The sequence below is a fragment of the Notolepis coatsorum genome (genome assembly GCF_963971535.1).
Source record: "Notolepis coatsorum genome assembly, chromosome: 13".
Taxonomy (NCBI): domain Eukaryota; kingdom Metazoa; phylum Chordata; class Actinopteri; order Aulopiformes; family Paralepididae; genus Notolepis; species Notolepis coatsorum.
The window spans coordinates 47,959,372-47,979,833 of NC_140177.1; positions in this window are offsets into that span (position 1 = coordinate 47,959,372).

A 20,462-nucleotide genomic window follows, 5' to 3' on the forward strand; every position below is an offset into this window, starting at 1 on the left:
AAGTTTATGACAAATATGGCCCCAGCTAAAAGGTCTCTTAGTGTTCTAAATGAGGGTGAGAAGGCCAACGAACTTAATAACTTTTATGCCAGGTTTGAGACTGCCGACTTCTCACAGGAGCAAGTAACGGCTCTCCAGGCACTACCTGCATTAGAAGAACCAATTATAATTGGTTCTTTTGAATCCACGTGTGGTTCAGAGACTGTTCTCCAACATCTGCCCTGGGAAGGCCTCTGGACCGGATGGCATCTCTGGCCGCATGCTGAAGTCATGCAGTGAGGAGCTGGCAGAGGCCTGGTGCCCAATCTACCAGAAGTCTCTGGACTCTCACACTGTTCCGTCCACCTGGAAAGACTCAATTATTATTCCTGTTCCTAAGAAAGCTAGCTGCAAGGAAAATAATGACTTTCGACCAGTTGCTTTGACCTCAGTGGTCATGAAGTGTTTAGAGAAAATAATTATCAATCTAGTGAAAACTGATGTCAGCTGTTCTTTGGATCCTTTTCAGTTTGCTTATAGGTGTAATACAGGTACTGATGATGCGGCCTCAGCCTTGGTTCATTTTATATCTAAGCACTTAGAGGATCCTACCTCTTATGTCCGACTTTTATTTGTAGATTTTAGTTCAGCTTTTAATACGATACAGCCGTACCTTTTAATTGAGAAGCTGAATGGGCTTAATGTCCACCCTCTCATTATAAAATGGTATCATTCCTTTTTAACTAACTGTACACAGCGGGTCAGTGTTAACGGCACTCTTTCAGAATCTAGAACCCTGAGCACTGGAGCTCCCCAGGGTATAGTAAGTTCACCTGTGCTTTTTACCTTATATACAAACGAGTGCAGAAGCATCTATCCTAACAACCGCTTCATAAAATGTTCTGATGACACTGCCATTTTAGCTCTAATTAAGAATGACAGTACTGTAGCTGACTATTATTCGGAAATCCAGAGGTTTGTAAACTGGTGCGACAATAACTGTCTGGTTTTAAATGTTAAGAAGACTGAGGAGATGGTGTTTGACTCCAGAGGTGTTGGGGATCACAGCGGCCTGTGGTCATCCACCCAGTCCATCACAGGTCTCTTCATATAAATATCTTGGTATTTTTGTCGATAACACACTAACCTGGAACACCCATGTAGATAGCCTGTGTAGCAGACTACAACAATGACTGCACTTTCTACGCCGCCTTAGAGTGCATGGTGTAGATACAAAATGTACGTTACTTTTCTACCAATCTGTATTAGAGAGTTTCATCAGATACGGTATTACAGCTTGGTTTGTTAACCTGTCTGTACAATTAAAGTCCAAACTGGTCCGTCTGATGCAGACTGCATGGAAGATCATAGGGGTGAAAGGTCACCCATCCCTGCAGTCTATTTTTGAACAGGCTACTCTAAGGCAAGCCAATAGAATAGTCTCGGACCCAGGGCCGCCTCAGGGGGTGTGCGAGCAGGTGCGGTCGCACAGGGCCTCGCGGGAAGGGGGGCCTCGCAAAAAAAAAAAAATAAAAAAAATAAAAAGAACATTTTTTTTTTTTTTTTGCGAGGCCCCCCTTCCCGCGAGGCCCTTTTTCATCACAGACCTAAAATCTAGTTTTGCTTATATGCTTATATATTTCACATTAGACACGTTTGTAGAATGTGTCTGACTTGTTCCTGGGTCTGCAGTGACATACTATTGGTTTCAACGAAAGGATCTCTGGGGCTCTGCAGCAGACATACTATTGGTTTCAACGAAGGGAGCGGAGTGGTTACTTACATATCATGTGTAGTACGCCGGCGTGAGTCAGCTGCGTTTGACTAGTTCGCGCGTGCAGCTTTTGACTATTATGCTTAGTTATGCCAGCCAACTCGAAGAGGTCGGTCATTATCAGTCGGTCGGTCACCAAGGAACGTTGACGAAAGGCGGGACAAATGGCCGGAGCCTTGTCATGATGCAGTCGGGATATAGCCATGATGATGTCGGCTAGTAGCTAGCTTAGCTAAAGGCTATCTAGCGTTAGCTAACCTAGAGACATGCAGCCAAGATGAAGAGGATGGTCGTTTAGCAGATGAACTTCGTCAACTCCACGCGGTTGTCTCCATCCTCTTGGACGTTTGGTGAGTTTTTAACCTATTCTATTAACTCTATTCTATTCCCGCCGTGGACATCGCTCTCTCTCTCTCTCTCTCTCTGGAGCTAAACTAAAGCTTCGACGTTAGCTGCTGGCTGTGCTCGGCTGGGAACGTTCGTTTGATGCTATCAGTTAGCCTTGAGTTAGCTGTTAGCTTGTGCTACGACCACATTAGCCGTGAGAATAGCAGGGGGTTCTGGCACTCTGACTACGACATCATCTTTGACAGAAGATGTAGTCGGGCCTGCACCATGACAAGGCTCTGGCTGTAACTGAGGGGTACAATTCCCTGACTGTATTACTAGATATGATACTTACTACCACTACCTTTGTACTTAATATTCGGCCACCCAGTACACGGCATAAATATATTATGATGAACACTGTCACGTAGATGAAACGGATCCAACACAAATGTACGAATTAGAAATAGGTCTTTATTTCTACACAGCGATGGTGTGTAGAGCAAGCACTTAATCAAATCAATCACATTTATGAATGGGAATTAGTATGCACTTTTATGGCAAGAGTATTCGTCGGTATATCAATAGAGAATGTCCAATCTCTGAAGGCGCAGGTGGTACATATACGACCTGGAATAGTTTAAGGAATAACAGCAATGATACTTTAATGATTATATACTGGATACACTAGGGGGGGTTAATCCGGTCGCTTGTAAGCCGACAGGAGTAGGAAGGGGGGGGGGGGGTAGAATCCGGCTGCCTCATCCGGCCAAGGGTATCCCAGGTGAACCCACTGTAGTGCCGTTCAATGCGCCGGCGATCCTTGGACCACAGATGAAAGCAGGTGGACTCTTTGTGGGCCGGCGTCCTCCGGTCCACGGAGGAGAGACGTGAAGCGACCTCGTCTTGCAGAGCGTCTCCTCACCTTGCGTCCTCTCCAGGGGGGGGGGGTTCCAACACACGGCAGTGTCGGGGGTCTTTATCCATGGAATAATCAACGTATACAAAGCATAATCCGTGCCTGGGAAGGCGGGCTGTCGTCGGTAGAATAATCCGGTATACAGGTCCACTCGCTCGTCGGCTCTGGGGCTCCTTGGGTGCAGCTTCACGTGGGGTCAACCACCCTGGATAAGCAGCCAGTTCTCTGCCCGAAACGATGGGGTACTGACTACGGTAGTATTCTCACCGTACGAAGCACTATATATTAACAGACTATTATTAGCTTAATAGACTACGTCCAACTCGACGATATAGTGCCAAATATGACTATTCAAATATTAATATACACGATGTCTCAATACCGATGGTAGGCGAACTTGGCCTTACTCCCACACGTGGCGTCGCAGGGAGGCTTTACGTCTGTGACTCTATTGGAGGGTAAGAAACTGGACTGAAAAGGAAGTCCTACTTTAGTAGCGCAGTATATATACGCACTATGAACAAATAGTCCCATTAGTGGTGCGGTAGCCAGATTCCTACGCGGAACTAGGACTTGTTCGTACATGTTGAGCGGTACGTTTGAACTGGGTCTGGGGGTATGGCAGCCTGGCACCAAGGTCTCGACCAATAGTAGAATGGAGACTATTATGGGATGTTCAGTAGGCTAGAATGGATATTCAATGCATATTGTACAAGGAATATACAAGGGATATCAAGGAATATTAGAGAATATACAAATACAATTAAATATATATATATAAATAAATATATATATTCGGTTTAATCTGGCCCTTCACAACAGCCACCCCCTGATTGGTCCCAGACCTAATCAGTTAAGCAGAGACAGATTAATCGCGTTGTCTATTTACACATAAGGGTTTGTTGTAGGGGTCAGTCAACTTCACAAAGTCATAGGGTTATAGGGTCATGGTCATCATCGATTGTGTCTGGGAGTCGGGGCAGTTCTATGAGCCTCGCCACGGGACGGGTGTAAGTGCGACCCTGGACAAGCACTTCAGCTGCTCGGACCTTGCCGTCGGCACCGGTGATCACTTTGCTTACGCGGCCGGCCGGCCACATAGCTCTGGGCAGTGATTGATCAATAATCATGACGACTGTTCCTTCTGTCAAATTGTCTCTCTCCTTTACCCACTTCTGGCGGGTCTGTAGAGACGGTAGGTAGTGCAGTAGGAAACTGCTCCAAAACTTGTCGGCTAATACTTGGCTGTACCTCCACATTCGTCGGCCGTTCGCTTCTTCAGGCCGGTACATTGTCTGGGGTAATGCAGGATCTAGCCGCCCCATCAGGAGTGTGTTGGGGTCTGCGGAGATAACAGTGCTCAATCCACAGAACACAGGCTTCTTATTCTCAGCCTCCTCCTGACTGGTTTCCCTCGGGATAGGCGTGGGCCACTCTCCTTCCGGGAGCTTTAGGAATGCTGGGCCGTCACTGTAGACATTGCGACGGGTGAGGTCATCCAGGGGCATCCCCCGGGTGATGACGTCAGCTGGGTTCTGTTTTGTATCAACGTAGCGCCACTCTGTTTCTCCGGTTAACTCTTCGGTTAAGTCTTGAATCTCGGTGACTCTGACTCCCACGAAGACTTTGTACTTGCATGAGTCCGATTTGATCCAGGCGAGTACTGTCGTGGAATCTGACCACAGGATTGTTCTAGACACCGGTATGGTGAGCTCACGTTGGATGAGCGTGGCTAGGTGCGCTCCGGCTAGGGCTGCGCAGAGCTCTAGACGTGGGATAGATTGTTGCTTGCGTGGGGCTATTCTCGAGCGGGCGAGGACAAATGCTGTGTAGATCTCTCCCCCCCTTTCTTGGGCCCGCAAGTAGGCTACTGATCCGTATGCGACCTCTGAGGCGTCACTGAAGACGTGTAAGTCCATTTTACATGTCTCTGGCCTCACCGTGGGTGGGAAGTAGCTTCGGCGCATATTAACGCCTGGGAGTGAGTGGAGCTCCATCTCCCACTCTCTCCAGGTGGATGCAAGGTGTGCGGGAATGGGGTCGTCCCAGCCCTGGTCCTTGTCCCACAATGCTCGTACAATCATGTTTGCCCTGGTGGTGTACGGTAGAATACATCCTAGCGGGTCATATTGTCGGGCGAGTGTTGTGTACACACTCCGTCTGGTGGTCGGCGCCGCCGCCGGCCTTCCCTGCTCCGTAGTCAGGGGCTTGTGTCTGTAGTGAAGCGAATCTGTTTTGAATCGCCACACCAATCCCAGGGTCATCTCCTGGGCTTCTCCCGGGATTGTAGCCATCCAGGTCTCGCTGCTGGCTGCCTTGTCCTCGGAGGAGAGGCTGCGCAGTACTTGCGGATCGCTGCTGGCCCACTGCCTGAGATCAAAGCCGCCTTTGATCAATGAGGCGCAGAGTTTAATCAGGAGAGCCTCGGCTTCTTCCTGGGTTGAAAGGCTTTGTAGACAGTTGTCTACGTAGAAGCTGTTCTTTACGCTGTGTCGGACCTCTTCGTCCGCTGCTGGGTCCTCTGCTACATGTTTCTGTAGTGCAAATGTAGCACAGCAGGGGCTGCACGTCGTTCCGAAGGGGAGGACTTCCCATTGGTAGATGGCTGGGTGCTCATCTCCTGGCTTCTCTCTCCATAGGAACCGTAACAGGGGCTTGTCCTCCTCTACTAATCTCACCTGCAGGAACATTCCTTTAATGTCCCCGCTGATGGCCACCTTTTCCTGGCGGAAGCGGAGTAGAACGCCGAGTAGGGAGGGGCCGAGTGTGGGACCGGGCAGTAACTCTTTATTCAGATTTTGGGATCCGATCTGGAGCTGCAGTTAAATACTATGCGGTCTTTACCGTTGTGATGGACCTTGTGGTGAGGCACGTACCACAATTCAGTGGTCTGGTCAGCCTCTTTAATGTCCATCTTTGTGACGTGTCCCGCTGTGATGAGCTTCTCAATCTCAGCGCGGTATACACTCTCTTGGGCGGGGTTCTTGGCTAAGCGCCGCTCCGTGTTCAGCAGGTACCGTTCTGTGGCGTCTGTCTTGGCGTGGAAAGTAGGCATTCCTTCTCGCCGCAGGAGTGGCGTGGCGTATCTCAACACGCCGTTGACCGGGACTCTCTTGGTCCCTGTCTCGAGGAGGTGAATGGCGTAAATGTCATCTTTAGAGCGAATGTCTTTCTTTCCGTTCTTAAAGGGCATTTGTTCCAAGGTCCATAGCCGCTCTACGTGTTGCAGGAGTGCGGTTTCTCCCTCTGTGACTCGGGAGTGGAGACATCTAGTGGCTGTACTTCGGTTGAGAGATTTGGCGAGCGGGCCTTGGAGAGTCCATCCCAAACGGGTCTCGACTGCTGCAGGACAGCCTCGGGGTCCGGTATGAACCCGGTCTATCGGGACAATGAGGTCTGCATGGTCGGAGCCTATCAACAGGGTCGGCATAGCATTGTCTATGAGCGGGATCGGTAGCTTGCGCAGATGTACATATTTCTCCATCAGCTTGGCGACGGGGTATGTGTACCGCGACAGTCCTATTTCTTGGCTGGTGAAAGCGTCTGTAATCTGGTACCGTCGCTCAGGCTGGCCGCTTGCTGCGATAGAGAATGAGACATTCTCGCCCTTTATCGTCTTCAAATCTCGTCTTATTGTCCGAATTGTCATTTGGGTTTCGCTTCCCCGCAGCCCTAGCTGGGCCGCAGCGGAGGCGAGCAGCAGGGTCTTCTCTGACCCGTCATCGAGGACGGCGTAAGTGTCCAGGACTTTATTCTGGTAGCTTAGTGTCACACGCACTACTTTTAGGAGTACTCGGGCTCCACTGCTGCTGGCGGGATCGATGTACATGGCGCTCGCTTTGCTGCTGGATGGTGCGGGTGAAGGGCGCCGTCTGTTACTGTCGTGAAGTATGTCCAGATGGGCTCCATCGCACTTGGTGCACCTTTTCTTTAAGCGGCATTCGGCTGCCATGTGTGAGCGCGCACAGCGAAAACAGCGCTTGTTGGACTTTATCCATTGACTTGCTTCCTCCGCGTTCAGCTTGGGGAAGGAGTCACATTGCGCTAGCCAGTGTTCTTTCTCACAGTAGGGGCACACTATCTTCCACTTCTCCGTTCTGGAGGGGGTACTGTGGCTCCTGCTGCTCGGTACTGACTCCGATTGGTGCATCACAGTCACCGATCTTCTTCCATCATTTAGTCGTCTGGTTCCTTCTCTGGAGCCAGGGGTGCTCCGTCCGAATGTATCTAGCCGTAGGCTGCTGACTTCTCTCGCCAGGAAGTCCGCTAGATCGAGGAGGTTCGGTTCGGGGCCATTCGGGTCTCGGTGGTCTCTCTGCCGCCTAAAACGCTCCTGTCGAGCGGGCGGCAGCTTCTCCAAGATCCTTTCCACATTTGAGTTGGCGTAAAGTTCATGCCTCCCCTTCTCTCTCTGCGCTCCCAACATCCCTACCAGGGACTGCACTCTGATGGACAGGTCGTCCAGTGCTCGATTGTCTATTGCTGGGGGTAAGCGGTCGATGTGTCGGATCTCCTGGATCACGTAATCCCATATGCGCCCATACCTCTGGTCCAATGCTACCAGCGCTGCTGTGTATGGGGTGGTGGAAGTCGCGTAGGCGAGCGCTATATTATGTGCGCGGGGTACCTTTACGTGCTTCAGTAGGATGGCGTATTTATGGCGTTCATCCAATACATCCACCAACATGGTCTCCAGACACATGCAGAGTTCTGTATACTGGGCCCGGTTCTCTTGGGTGAAGTCGGGTACCATATGCGTGCCAATGTATGACGCTGACTGTGGATACATCGGCGAGCGTTGGGGGAGAGGCCTCCTAGGCGAGTCTCCTCCCGCTCCTTGGTATGGGCTGGTACCGGCAGTGTACCATGGCCCGCTTGTCCAGGTGCTGTTCCTCGGTGCGGGTTGTGCGTCGTGCTCACCCGTGTATAGAGTCGGGGGTCTGTAGCGCAGCTCCGCGGGAGTATAGCCTGGGCTGTACCGGACCTCCTGGTCCGGTAGAGTACTGTGCTGTCGTCGGGCGTGGTTCTCCTCCTCTTCCTCTTCCTCTTCAGTTAGGTCATCCAGTGCTTGTAGTCTCTGGTTTAGCCTCTCCACAGGATATGCTGCTCCTTCCCGGTTGCTAGGTCTCGCTTGGACCGGTGGGGGGAGGTGGTCTGTGGGGGGTATAGACCTCGTCTGTTGGTTAAGTTCAGGGTTGTTTACTCGGCTAGGGGATGCCGCCCTGGAGGTGTGTCTAGACGAGTTCCTGGAGCCTCTGGCGGAGGGAGGGGGTGTTGTCCGTCTGATCAGCTCAAGTTCAAGTTTCTTTAATAGTTGTCATACAGAAGTACAGAATACTTTTGTACAAAATGCTTCTTACTGTTGCGCTCCAGAGACTGTGCATGACAAGATAAGTATGAAATAAAGACATAGTAAAAATTAGAAGTAAAAAAAGAGGTCACAGTGTTCAGTTTAGACATATGTACAATGTTCGTAGACGTAGTTACCATACAATATACAATACTGTGCAGTGTACTAATATACAATACTATATAGTGCAAGGCAAGCTGTTCTATTAGTTGCGCTTGCTGTCTGTCGCGCTCTGCGTCCCGTAGAGCACCAGCAGCTGCTCGCTGGCTGTCTGCTCGGTCTCGGGCCACATTCTCTTCTCTCTGAATGCGTCTTATTTCTAGACGTATATGCTCTTCTTCGCTCCGCTGCTGGATCTGCAGTCGGTCGCGTTCAGCAGCGGCGTTCAGGCTGATGAGGAAGGCCTGCTGTAGGGTCCTCTCTGCCTCGCTGGGAGAAGGCGGTTGTATAGGGGAGCCTTCCCTCGGGGTACTCCTTGCGGAGCCTTGGAGCTCTATCTCCACGGTGCTCTCCCCGTCTTCTTCCGTGCCGAGTTCTCTCTCGGTAGCGTTGTATTCCTCCCGGGACTCATCGGGGACTACTTCTTCAGTACTGGCGGGGTGTGAAGTCATGTCTGGTTCCCACTGGTCCCCACCGTGAACTTGGTCAGTTACATTAGAACCCGTAGGGGCCTCTATGGTCGGGGTAGTCTGGGCGTTGGGGTTAGACATACTTTTACTTTCTAGTTTTACCGCGTTTACTGTTAGTAGAAGACTAGGTTGTTGACTGACAGCGTAAGCCTCTAAGTACTGAGGGAGCCGTCGTTCGCGCTGCGGGCGTTGGTTAGGAGGATCGTTTCGTGGAGTGTTCATCATAGGCCATTTCAATATTAATAACACTATATTAATATTACACTAATTACCCTCCGGCTCGAAGGACCAATTGTAACTGAGGGGTACAATTCCCTGACTGTATTACTAGATATGATACTTACTACCACTACCTTTGTACTTAATATTCGGCCACCCAGTACACGGCATAAATATATTATGATGAACACTGTCACGTAGATGAAACGGATCCAACACAAATGTACGAATTAGAAATAGGTCTTTATTTCTACACAGCGATGGTGTGTAGAGCAAGCACTTAATCAAATCAATCACATTTATGAATGGGAATTAGTATGCACTTTTATGGCAAGAGTATTCGTCGGTATATCAATAGAGAATGTCCAATCTCTGAAGGCGCAGGTGGTACATATACGACCTGGAATAGTTTAAGGAATAACAGCAATGATACTTTAATGATTATATACTGGATACACTAGGGGGGGTTAATCCGGTCGCTTGTAAGCCGACAGGAGTAGGAAGGGGGGGGGGGTAGAATCCGGCTGCCTCATCCGGCCAAGGGTATCCCAGGTGAACCCACTGTAGTGCCGTTCAATGCGCCGGCGATCCTTGGACCACAGATGAAAGCAGGTGGACTCTTTGTGGGCCGGCGTCCTCCGGTCCACGGAGGAGAGACGTGAAGCGACCTCGTCTTGCAGAGCGTCTCCTCACCTTGCGTCCTCTCCAGGGGGGGGGGGGTTCCAACACACGGCAGTGTCGGGGGTCTTTATCCATGGAATAATCAACGTATACAAAGCATAATCCGTGCCTGGGAAGGCGGGCTGTCGTCGGTAGAATAATCCGGTATACAGGTCCACTCGCTCGTCGGCTCTGGGGCTCCTCGGGTGCAGCTTCACGTGGGGTCAACCACCCTGGATAAGCAGCCAGTTCTCTGCCCGAAACGATGGGGTACTGACTACGGTAGTATTCTCACCGTACGAAGCACTATATATTAACAGACTATTATTAGCTTAATAGACTACGTCCAACTCGACGATATAGTGCCAAATATGACTATTCAAATATTAATATACACGATGTCTCAATACCGATGGTAGGCGAACTTGGCCTTACTCCCACACGTGGCGTCGCGGGGAGGCTTTACGTCTGTGACTCTATTGGAGGGTAAGAAACTGGACTGAAAAGGAAGTCCTACTTTAGTAGCGCAGTATATATACGCACTATGAACAAATAGTCCCATTAGTGGTGCGGTAGCCAGATTCCTACGCGGAACTAGGACTTGTTCGTACATGTTGAGCGGTACGTTTGAACTGGGTCTGGGGGTATGGCAGCCTGGCACCAAGGTCTCGACCAATAGTAGAATGGAGACTATTATGGGATGTTCAGTAGGCTAGAATGGATATTCAATGCATATTGTACAAGGAATATACAAGGGATATCAAGGAATATTAGAGAATATACAAATACAATTAAATATATATATATAAATAAATATATATATTCGGTTTAATCTGGCCCTTCACAACACTGGCCATAGCTTATTTTTGTCCCGACAGCGAGAGGCCTTTCGTCAACGTGGAGACCTGTGTTGCGGCCTTTCGCCCTGCGTTCCTTGGTGCAGGTAAGATTAATGAAAATGTCATGACATTACCCCACTCTTCCTTCCTTCCCCTCCCGAATGTTTTGTTAATAACGATGTTTTTTTCCAGGCAAAACATATGTTACTTCACAACATTTGGAGATACGACATGTGCTGTGTGTGAATTCATTTGTTCGTTTGTGTAGCTTGGGTAGCGTTGGGCCGTTGGCCAAAGCTGTGTGTGGCCTGGTGTCAGTAGCCTACCTGGCTAGCCTTTAGCTGTCGGCCATTGGCTCCTTGCTGCTTTGTTTTCTCTTGATCTTTGTCCTTTTGGATCTATGTATATTCATGTTGCCTTTGTGAAGTTATCTTTTCCTTCTGTTTTGTTCTTTCATTAAAAGTTGAATATCCTTTAGGGGGTCATCTTTGCTTATCTCTCTCATACATGCTCTCTTTCTAACACACACAGTCTGCCTATGGCGGCCTTTCTCGATGGCTAGGCTGTGCTCGCTGAGTCTGTACCTAGTCAAGGATCTTCAGTCACAGTGCTCAGGTATTCTGCCACTGTGTACTCTCTGTTTAGGGCCAAATAGCATTTCAATTTCTTTCCAATGTGTCTCTCTCTGTACACTGTATATTGACTGTAGAACGGGAGCTCTCTCTCGCTCTCTCTCTTGCTATATGTTGACTGTATCATGCCCAGCCTCGGGCAGCGCTATTATTTACGAATATGTTGACTGTATGAAAAGAAAAAAAATATATATATATATATATATATATATATATATATATATATATATATTTTTTTTTTCCTTTTGTGGGGGGGGGGGGGGGGGGGGGGGCTCGCGTTTAAATCTCGCACAGGGCCTCGCATTTCTCCCAGGCGGCCCTGCTCGGACCCCTCCCATGTCTTACATGCTGAGTATGAGCTACTGCCCTCTGGGAGGAGGTTTAGAGTTCCACGCTCTAGACTAAATAGGTTAAAAAACTCCTCTATTCCAATCTCAGTTAAACTTTGAAATAGTGCCAGATAAAGGGCAACTATCGAATAACGGATATTTGGTTGTTATATTATCGTGTATATACTATAATATTAATATTATATTATTTGTGTATACTATTCTAATGTGGTGTTGCCAGACATCCTGCTGTGCAGCTACTTTACTGTATCTTTTATATTGTGTATTGTTTGGAGTCAGTTGTGTTGTGTCATGTCTGTGTCTGTGGCTGTAGTGGGTGTAAGCCCAAGACACATTTCCCAGCTGATGGGACAATAAAGTGACTCTTGACTTGACAGAGATGAATAGCTGGAATATCTGTTCTTAAATATCAAGACAAGCTAAATCACACATCTGGCTCAATGCAGCACAGTCTGTTTCAGTATTGTGATTTCAATATCACAATTCATGATATCAAAACAATACCACAACAATAAAATAAAGGCCTGTATGAAATGCATTATAACTGATGTGTTAGTACACAATAGGCAGTCACTTGTGATTTTCACTTCAGCAGCGAGATGGAGCATCCCTGCAATAGTTTTGAATGGAGGAGTCGGTAACATTGAAGATGGCGGCAGAGTGAAGAGACTTCTCTTTAGACAGACTTTGGTTTTATCACAGGGAGGTCAAAATGACAGCTCTTTGTCATGTTGTAAATGTATAAAATAAAATAAAATAAAATGTATTTGTATAGCCAGATAAATTGCCTCAATGGGCTTCACAGATCAACAAATAACATCACAATAGAGCCACAATAAAAAACCACCATAAAATCCACAATTTTGCAACACCCCCAGACTTTCCCCAATGAAGATAAGGAACAACTCCCTAAAACCTAGCTGTAACTGAGGGGTACAATTCCCTGACTGTATTAAAGAGTATGATATATTAAACCACTACTAGTTATGTACTTTAATTACTGGCCATACAGTACATGAATATATATGGTGAACACCCACACAAGAATACGGCATTGACACATAAAGTACTATTTAGAGGGTATTTATTATTATTAAGCAACGTTAGGTTACAGATTGAGAATTATGCTCGCGCTTGTATGGCGAAGAACACACGTAAAGTAAGTCAAGAGCGTAAGTCAATGAGAATAGTATGAATACTAGGATGGGTCTAAACTGACGCCACCTGTGGTATAGCAATTACATAGGGCACACTAGTACCAGCTGGAGACACTGGGGGGTTCCCTCCGGGTGTAAGGCCGGCCGGGTTAGAGGAATGTTTGGGTACAAAGTCTGGGTCAATCCTATACTGCTTCTCGGGCTGCCCGACTGCTGCTATCGTGAAGGAGACATTTTCACCCTTTATGGTCTTCAGGTCTCTTCTTATAGTACGGATTGTCATTGTTTCTTCGCTCCCCCGCAGACCCAGCCGGGCTGCGGCGGATGCGAGGAGGAGAGTCTTTTCTGACCCATCGTCCAGGACGGCATGTTGTCCATGACCTTGTCCTCGTAGCTTAATATCATTCGGACCACTTTCAAAAGCACTCGGGAGCTCCCGCTGCTGGCGGGGTCGATATACATGACGTTCACTCTCGAGCTGCTTGGGGGTACGAGTTTCTTCTTGTTGCTGTCATGTAAGACATCCAAGTGGGCGCCGTCGCACTTGCTGCATTTCTTCTTTAAACGGCACTCGGCTGCCATATGGCTGCGCGCGCAGCGGAAGCAGCGGCGGTTGGCTTTGATCCACTGACTCACCTCGTCAGCGGTCATCTTCTTGAAAGTGTCACATTGAGACGGCCAATGTTCCTTTTCACAGTACTGGCATACAATCTTCCACTTCTCTTTCGTCGGGGGGGTGTTGTGGTTCTTGTGCTGCGGTACTGACTCGGCTTGGTGCATAACGGTCACCGACCGGCGGTTATCATTAGATCTCCGAGGTCCATCTCTTGGGCTTGGTCCACTCCACACGAACGTATCAAGTCGTAGGCTGCTGACTTCCCTCGCGAGGAAGGCGGCCAGGTCTAGGAGGGATAGCTCAGGACTGTCGGGATCACGGTGGTCTCTCTGCCGCCGAAAGCGCTCTTGGCGGGCTGGAGGGAGCTTCTCTAGTATTCGTTCCACATTAGAGTTAGCATATAGTTCATGTCTCCCTTTCTCCTTTTGGGACCCCAGCATCCCTACCAGGGATTGTACCTTGATAGAGAGGTCATCCAATGCTCTATTGTTTTTGGCTGGGGGGAGACGGTCGATATTTCTTATTTCTTGTATCACGTAGTCCCATATGCGTCCATAACGCTGGTCGAGGGCCACTAGAGCCGCGGAGTATGGGGTGCTTGAGTTGGAATATGCCAGCGCTATATTATGCGCTCTGGGCACCTTGAGATGCTTGAGGAGGATGGCATATTTGTACGACTCATCAGGGACGTCGGACATCATAGTCTCCAAGCACATCCGTAATTCCGTGTACTGTGCTCTGTCCTCGTGCGTAAAGTCTGGGAACGTCGGTGTGCCAAGGTACGATGCCATGGATGGCTGGCACATTGGTGAGCGTAGGGGAAGAGGCCTCCTGGGCGAGTCTCCCCGTACGTGTTGTCGTGGGCTGGTACTTGGTGGGTACCAGAGGCCGGGTACCCAGGTGCTGTTCCTCGGTGCTGACTGTGCGTCAAACTCACCCGTGAGTTGAGTCGGGGGTTTGTAGCGCAGTGACTCGGGGGTGAAGTCTGGGCTGTACTGGGCCTCCTGGTCCTGAGTATGTTGCTGCTGGTGGGCTTGACTTTCCTCCTCTTCCTCTTCCTCTTCTAGGTCCTGAAGTCTTCTATTCAGTCTCTCGGCGGCGTAGGCCGGTTCTTCCCGGTAGCTGGGTCTCGTATGGACCGGTCGGGGAGGGGGTTCGGAGACGTAGATAGGATTCTTCTGTTGGCCGGGTTCCGGGTCACTTGGTCGGGTAGGGGAAGGTGCCCTAGACCCTTGTCGTGATGATGTCCTGGAGCTCCGTGCGGAGAGAGGGGGTGTCGCCCTGGCAATCAATTGTTCTATCATCTGCGCCTGCAGCCGGTCGCGCTCTGCTTCGTGCTGGGCGTGGGCGGCGTCGCGCTCTGCTTCGCGCTGGGCATGGGCGGCGTCGCGCTGTGCATTGGCGGCGTCGCGCTGTGCATCGGCGCGGCCTCTTTCAATGTTCTCTTCCGTCTGAAGGCGTCTGGTCTCCAGTCTTATGCGGTCGTCTTCACTCCTTTGTTGCGCCTGGAAGCGCTCTCGCTCGATTGCAGAGTGTTCGCGTTCACTAAGGGCTTGCGCTTGGAGTTGCGCGTGAAGGCGCTCTCGTTGGTCTGCAGACTGTTCGCGCTCGCTCGTCTGTTGAGCCTGAAGGCGCTCTCTTTCCATGGTAGAGTGTTCGCGCTCACTTAATTGTTGAGCCCGGAGGCGCTCTTGTTCCATGGAAGACTGTTCGCGCTCACTAAGCGTCTGTGCTTGAAGCCGATCGCGTTCACCCTGAAGTCGATCGCGTTCGGTGGAGGCTGTCAGGGTGGCGATGAAGGCTTGTGCCAGTATCTGGTCCGCCTCGCTGGGGGATGATACTGACGGAGGTGATCGGCTTCTGACAGTGCTCGTTGGAGATCTGTTCTCCTGGCGCGCCCCGAGGTCCATCTCCTGGGCGCGCTTCTCTTCTGGTGGTGGGTCGGGTTCTGTCCCTGGAGCGCTTTCTTTATCCTGGAGCTCTCCGGGGACTATCCCGTTGACGTTGTCTGGGGGTATAGTCATGTCATGTCCCCCCTGGTCCCCCCGTGAGCTTGGTCAGTTTCATTAGAACCCACTGGGGTCTCTACTGGCAGGGTCGCCTGGTCGGTAGGATTTGACATGCTTTGACTATCCGTTTTATCCGCATTTAACGTCTGTTTAAAGCTAGGTATTAGACCGACAGCGTATTCCTCCAGATAGGGAGGTGGCTGACGTTTGCGCTGCGGGCGTTCTAGCTTGGGAGAGCCGCTTGGGGAGTGTTCACCGCTGGCCATGGTTAATATCAATATTATATTAAATATTACACTGATACGCTCCGGCTCGAAGGACAAATTGTAACTGAGGGGTACAATTCCCTGACTGTATTAAAGAGTATGATATATTAAACCACTACTAGTTATGTACTTTAATTACTGGCCATACAGTACATGAATATATATGGTGAACACCCACACAAGAATACGGCATTGACACATAAAGTACTATTTAGAGGGTATTTATTATTATTAAGCAACGTTAGGTTACAGATTGAGAATTATGCTCGCGCTTGTATGGCGAAGAACACACGTAAAGTAAGTCAAGAGCGTAAGTCAATGAGAATAGTATGAATACTAGGATGGGTCTAAACTGACGCCACCTGTGGTATAGCAATTACATAGGGCACACTAGTACCAGCTGGAGACACTGGGGGGTTCCCTCCAGGTGTAAGGCCGGCCGGGGTAGAGGAATGTTTGGGTACAAAGTCTGGGTCAACGAGGAATAACGAGGTTCCAGATACAGGAGCCAGTGCATGTACTCCCTTGATCAGTAGACAAAGCAACAGCTATAATCCAGTATGCTCGACAGCATGGAAGACAGCTAGCCAGCCTCTTCCTAGAGGCGGGCTCGAGTGATGATCCTCACGGGGGGTAGATCCCAAACGACAGTGATGTCGACGGTTCTCTGCTCCAGCAGTCACGGTCCCAAAGCAATATAATCCAACCAGAAATGGTTCTGCAGTCGCCGGTGTAGGTTCTCCGGTGTACATATCCAACGGTTCTCGTCTAGGACTCCTCGGGTGGGGGCACGAGTTTAGGCCGCCCAGCCTGGATAAGTGCACTAGCTATATACACGACAAACCGGTGGTAATGCTGGTCACTGAAGAACTGTAGCCGCACGATACACTATAAATGATAGACTATTACTTCACATTAGAATAAGTCGAACTCAACGTTACTGCGTTAAACTCTGACACTTTAGCAATCTATTCGCACGCGGTTCTCAAGGCTCTATTTAGAGGCAAAGTTGCTCACTTCACTGCACGTTGTCTCGTGGTGAAGGCTTTACTAGTAATGAACGAATTGCTGCTGTTTCCACCTGCGCCGTATTTATACGTAAGGTGAATTATCTAGTGCCAACCTCAGTTCTGTCTCGTATTACTGCGCAGACTCTGGACATGTTGAGACATGCCCGGAGTTGCCTTTGAACTTGCCGTTGGGGGCTTGGTCGCTGGCGCCTAGGGGTCGCTGTCCAATAGGAGAGCGAATATCACTCTGGTTTGTACCCAGGTAAAGGGATATTCCGTGTATATATACAAATAATATACAAGGGATATCAAACGATATACAAATATTATACAAGGGATCTCAAGCAATAAATATATATATTCGGTTTAATCTGACCCTTTGTAACAGCCGCCTCCTAATTAGTCCGCACCTAATTAGATAAAGCAAAGACAGATTAATCGTCTTGTCAACTACCCAATGTCTGTTGTGGGGAGTAGGGCATTCTACAAAGTCAGTGGGTCATGATCGTCATCAAGGGAGTCAGGGAGCCTTGGCAACTCTATCAGCCTCGCCACGGGTCGGGTGTGGCGGTGAGGCAGGTCGGCCTTCCTGGGTATACTGGGCTGTGCTCGCCACTGGTGGTCTGGTCGAGTCCGCTGGAAGCGTCGTACTGCTTCTCTTCCATTCAGTATCCAATAGCGACGTCGGATCTCAGCGTAGACTCTCTCTGCCCCAGCGTGGTGCACATCCTCGTCGTATTTCTTTATGATGAGCTCGGTGACCTTGTGTCGGCTGTTGAGGACTATAGGAAACTTGACGTCATCCGTTAAGTCCGGGGCTTGTCTCAGACGACCACCCACTCTGATGAGGTCATGGGTGTCGCGCTCAGGGGCCAAGTGGAGCAGTCTGCTGTCTGACGGGACTGGCTTTGATCCCTGCAGACAGTCTAGCTCGTCGGGGAACAAGTCTCTTTGGGCTCGCTGTAGCAGAAGGAGTTCTGCTTCTTCGTAGTTAGCTGCATTAATGTCGGTAGTGGGGGGAACCTCAGGGTGGTGCCACAGGAATGTCTTTAACTGCGCACTCTCAAGGGTGGGGCAGTCGTCTATGTTAGGGTCGGTGGGGACTGGTGTGTGCGTCAACCCACAGAACATAGATTTCTTGATCTCTGCCTCCTCTTGACTAGCCTCCCGTGGGGTGGGGTTAGGCCACTCTTCTTCCGGGAGCTTGAGGAACTCAGGACCGTCACTGTAGATATTGTGACATGTGAGGTCATCTAGGGACATCCCCCGTGTGATGACATCTGCTGGGTTCTGTTTCGTGTCCATGTACCTCCAGCATGCTGATTCTGTTAAGTCTTGGATCTCTGTGATTCTGACTCCCACGAAGACCTTGTATCTACACGAATCGGACTGGATCCATGTGAGTACGGTCATGAAGTCTGACCACAGGATTGTTCTTTGCACCGGGATGGTGAGTTCACGTTGGATTAACGTGGCGAGTTGCGCGCCTACCAGGGCTGCGCAGAGCTCTAGACGCGGGATCGATTGTTGCTTGCGGGGGGCTATCCTTGAGCGAGCCAGGATGAAGGCTGTGTGTATTTCTCCTCCCTCCTCTCGGGCCCGCAAGTAAGCTACTTCTGAGGCGTCGCTGAAGACGTGCAGGTCCATCTGGCACATCTCCAGCCGCACTGTGGGTGGGAAGTAGCTGCGGCGTATGTTCACATTTGGGAGCGAGTTGAGTTCTTTCTCCCACTCTCTCCAGGTGGAAGCGAGGTGGTCGGGTATGGGGTCGTCCCAGCCCTGTTCCTTGTCCCACAGCTCTCGTACAATCATTTTCGCTCTGGTGGTGTAAGGTAGGATACACCCCAGCGGGTCATATTGCCTTGCGAGTGTTCTGTATACACTCCGTCTGGTGGTCGGTAGAGAGGTCGACCTTCCCTGCTCCGTGGTCAGGGGTGTGTATCTGTAATGGAGCGAGTCTGTTTTGAAGCGCCAGACTAGTCCTAATGTCATTTCTTGGGCTTCACCTGGGATGGTCGCCATCCAGGTCTCGCTGCTTGCTGCCTTTGTCTCTGGGGAGAGGCTGCGAAGTACTTGAGGGTCGCTGCTGGCCCACTGCCGGAGATCAAAGCCGCCTTTGATCAGTGAGGCGCGGAGCTTGAGTAGGAGGGCTTCGGCTTCTTCTGGCGTCGAGACGCTTTGCAGACAGTTGTCCACGTAGAAACTCCTCTCTACACTTTGTCTGACCTCCTCGTCAGCTGCTGGGTCCTCTGCGACATGTTTTTGCAGTGCGAACGTAGCACAGCATGGGCTGCATGTGGTTCCGAAAGGGAGGACCTCCCATTGGTAGATGGATGGTTGCTCATCCCCGATCCTCTCTCTCCATAAGAACCGCAGCAAGGGCTTGTCCTCTTCCACTAGTCGCACCTGCAGGAACATCCCTTTGATGTCGCCGCTGATGGCCACCTTGTTTTGGCGGAAACGTAGCAACACGCCTAGTAGAGAGGGGCCGAGTGTTGGGCCGGGCAAGAGTTCTTTATTCAGATTCTGTAGTCCGATCTGGTAGCTGCAGTTGAACACAATACGATCCTTGCCGTTGTGGTGGACCTTGTGGTGGGGCACGTACCATGATTCGGTCGTCTGGTCGGCCTCTTGAATGTCAATTTTCTTTATGTGTCCCGCTGTGATTAGCTTGTCAATCTCAGCGCGGTACACAGTGGCTTGAGTGGGGTCTTTGGCTAGACGCCGCTCGGTGTTCAGTAGATATCGCTCCGTCGCTTCTTTTGAGGCGTGGAGGGTGGGCATACCCTCTCGCCTCAAGAGTGGAGTTGCGTATCTCATCACTCCATTGACCTCGACTCTCTTTGTCCTCTGCTCGAGGAGGGTTATGGCATAAGTGTCTTCCTTTGATCGAACAAGTTTCTTTTCATTCTTAAAGGGCATCGCGTCTAATGTCCATAGCCTCTCGACGTGCTGTAAGAGGGTGGTGTCTTCTTCTTTTATTCTTGAGTGGAGGCAGCGAGTGGCTGCTGGTCGGTTGGAAGACCTGGAGAGGGGGCCTTGTAGTGTCCACCCTAGGCGGGTCTCGACTGCTGCTGGACAGCCTCTGGGCCCGATGTGGACCCGGTCCGTTGGGACGATGAGGTGTGCGTGGTCGGATCCTATGAGCAGGTTCGGGGTGGCGCCGTCGATGAGCGGTATAGGTAGTTGACGTAGGTGCACGTATTTTTCCATCAGCTTGGGGATGGGGTAGGTGTACTGTGACAGGCCTATGTCTTGGCTGGTGAAGGCGTTAGTAATCCTATACTGCTTCTCGGGCTGCCCGACTGCTGCTATCGTGAAGGAGACATTTTCACCCTTTATGGTCTTCAGGTCTCTTCTTATAGTACGGATTGTCATTGTTTCTTCGCTCCCCCGCAGACCCAGCCGGGCTGCGGCGGATGCGAGGAGGAGAGTCTTTTCTGACCCATCGTCCAGGACGGCATGTTGTCCATGACCTTGTCCTCGTAGCTTAATATCATTCGGACCACTTTCAAAAGCACTCGGGAGCTCCCGCTGCTGGCGGGGTCGATATACATGACGTTCACTCTCGAGCTGCTTGGGGGTACGAGTTTCTTCTTGTTGCTGTCATGTAAGACATCCAAGTGGGCGCCGTCGCACTTGCTGCATTTCTTCTTTAAACGGCACTCGGCTGCCATATGGCTGCGCGCACAGCGGAAGCAGCGGCGGTTGGCTTTGATCCACTGA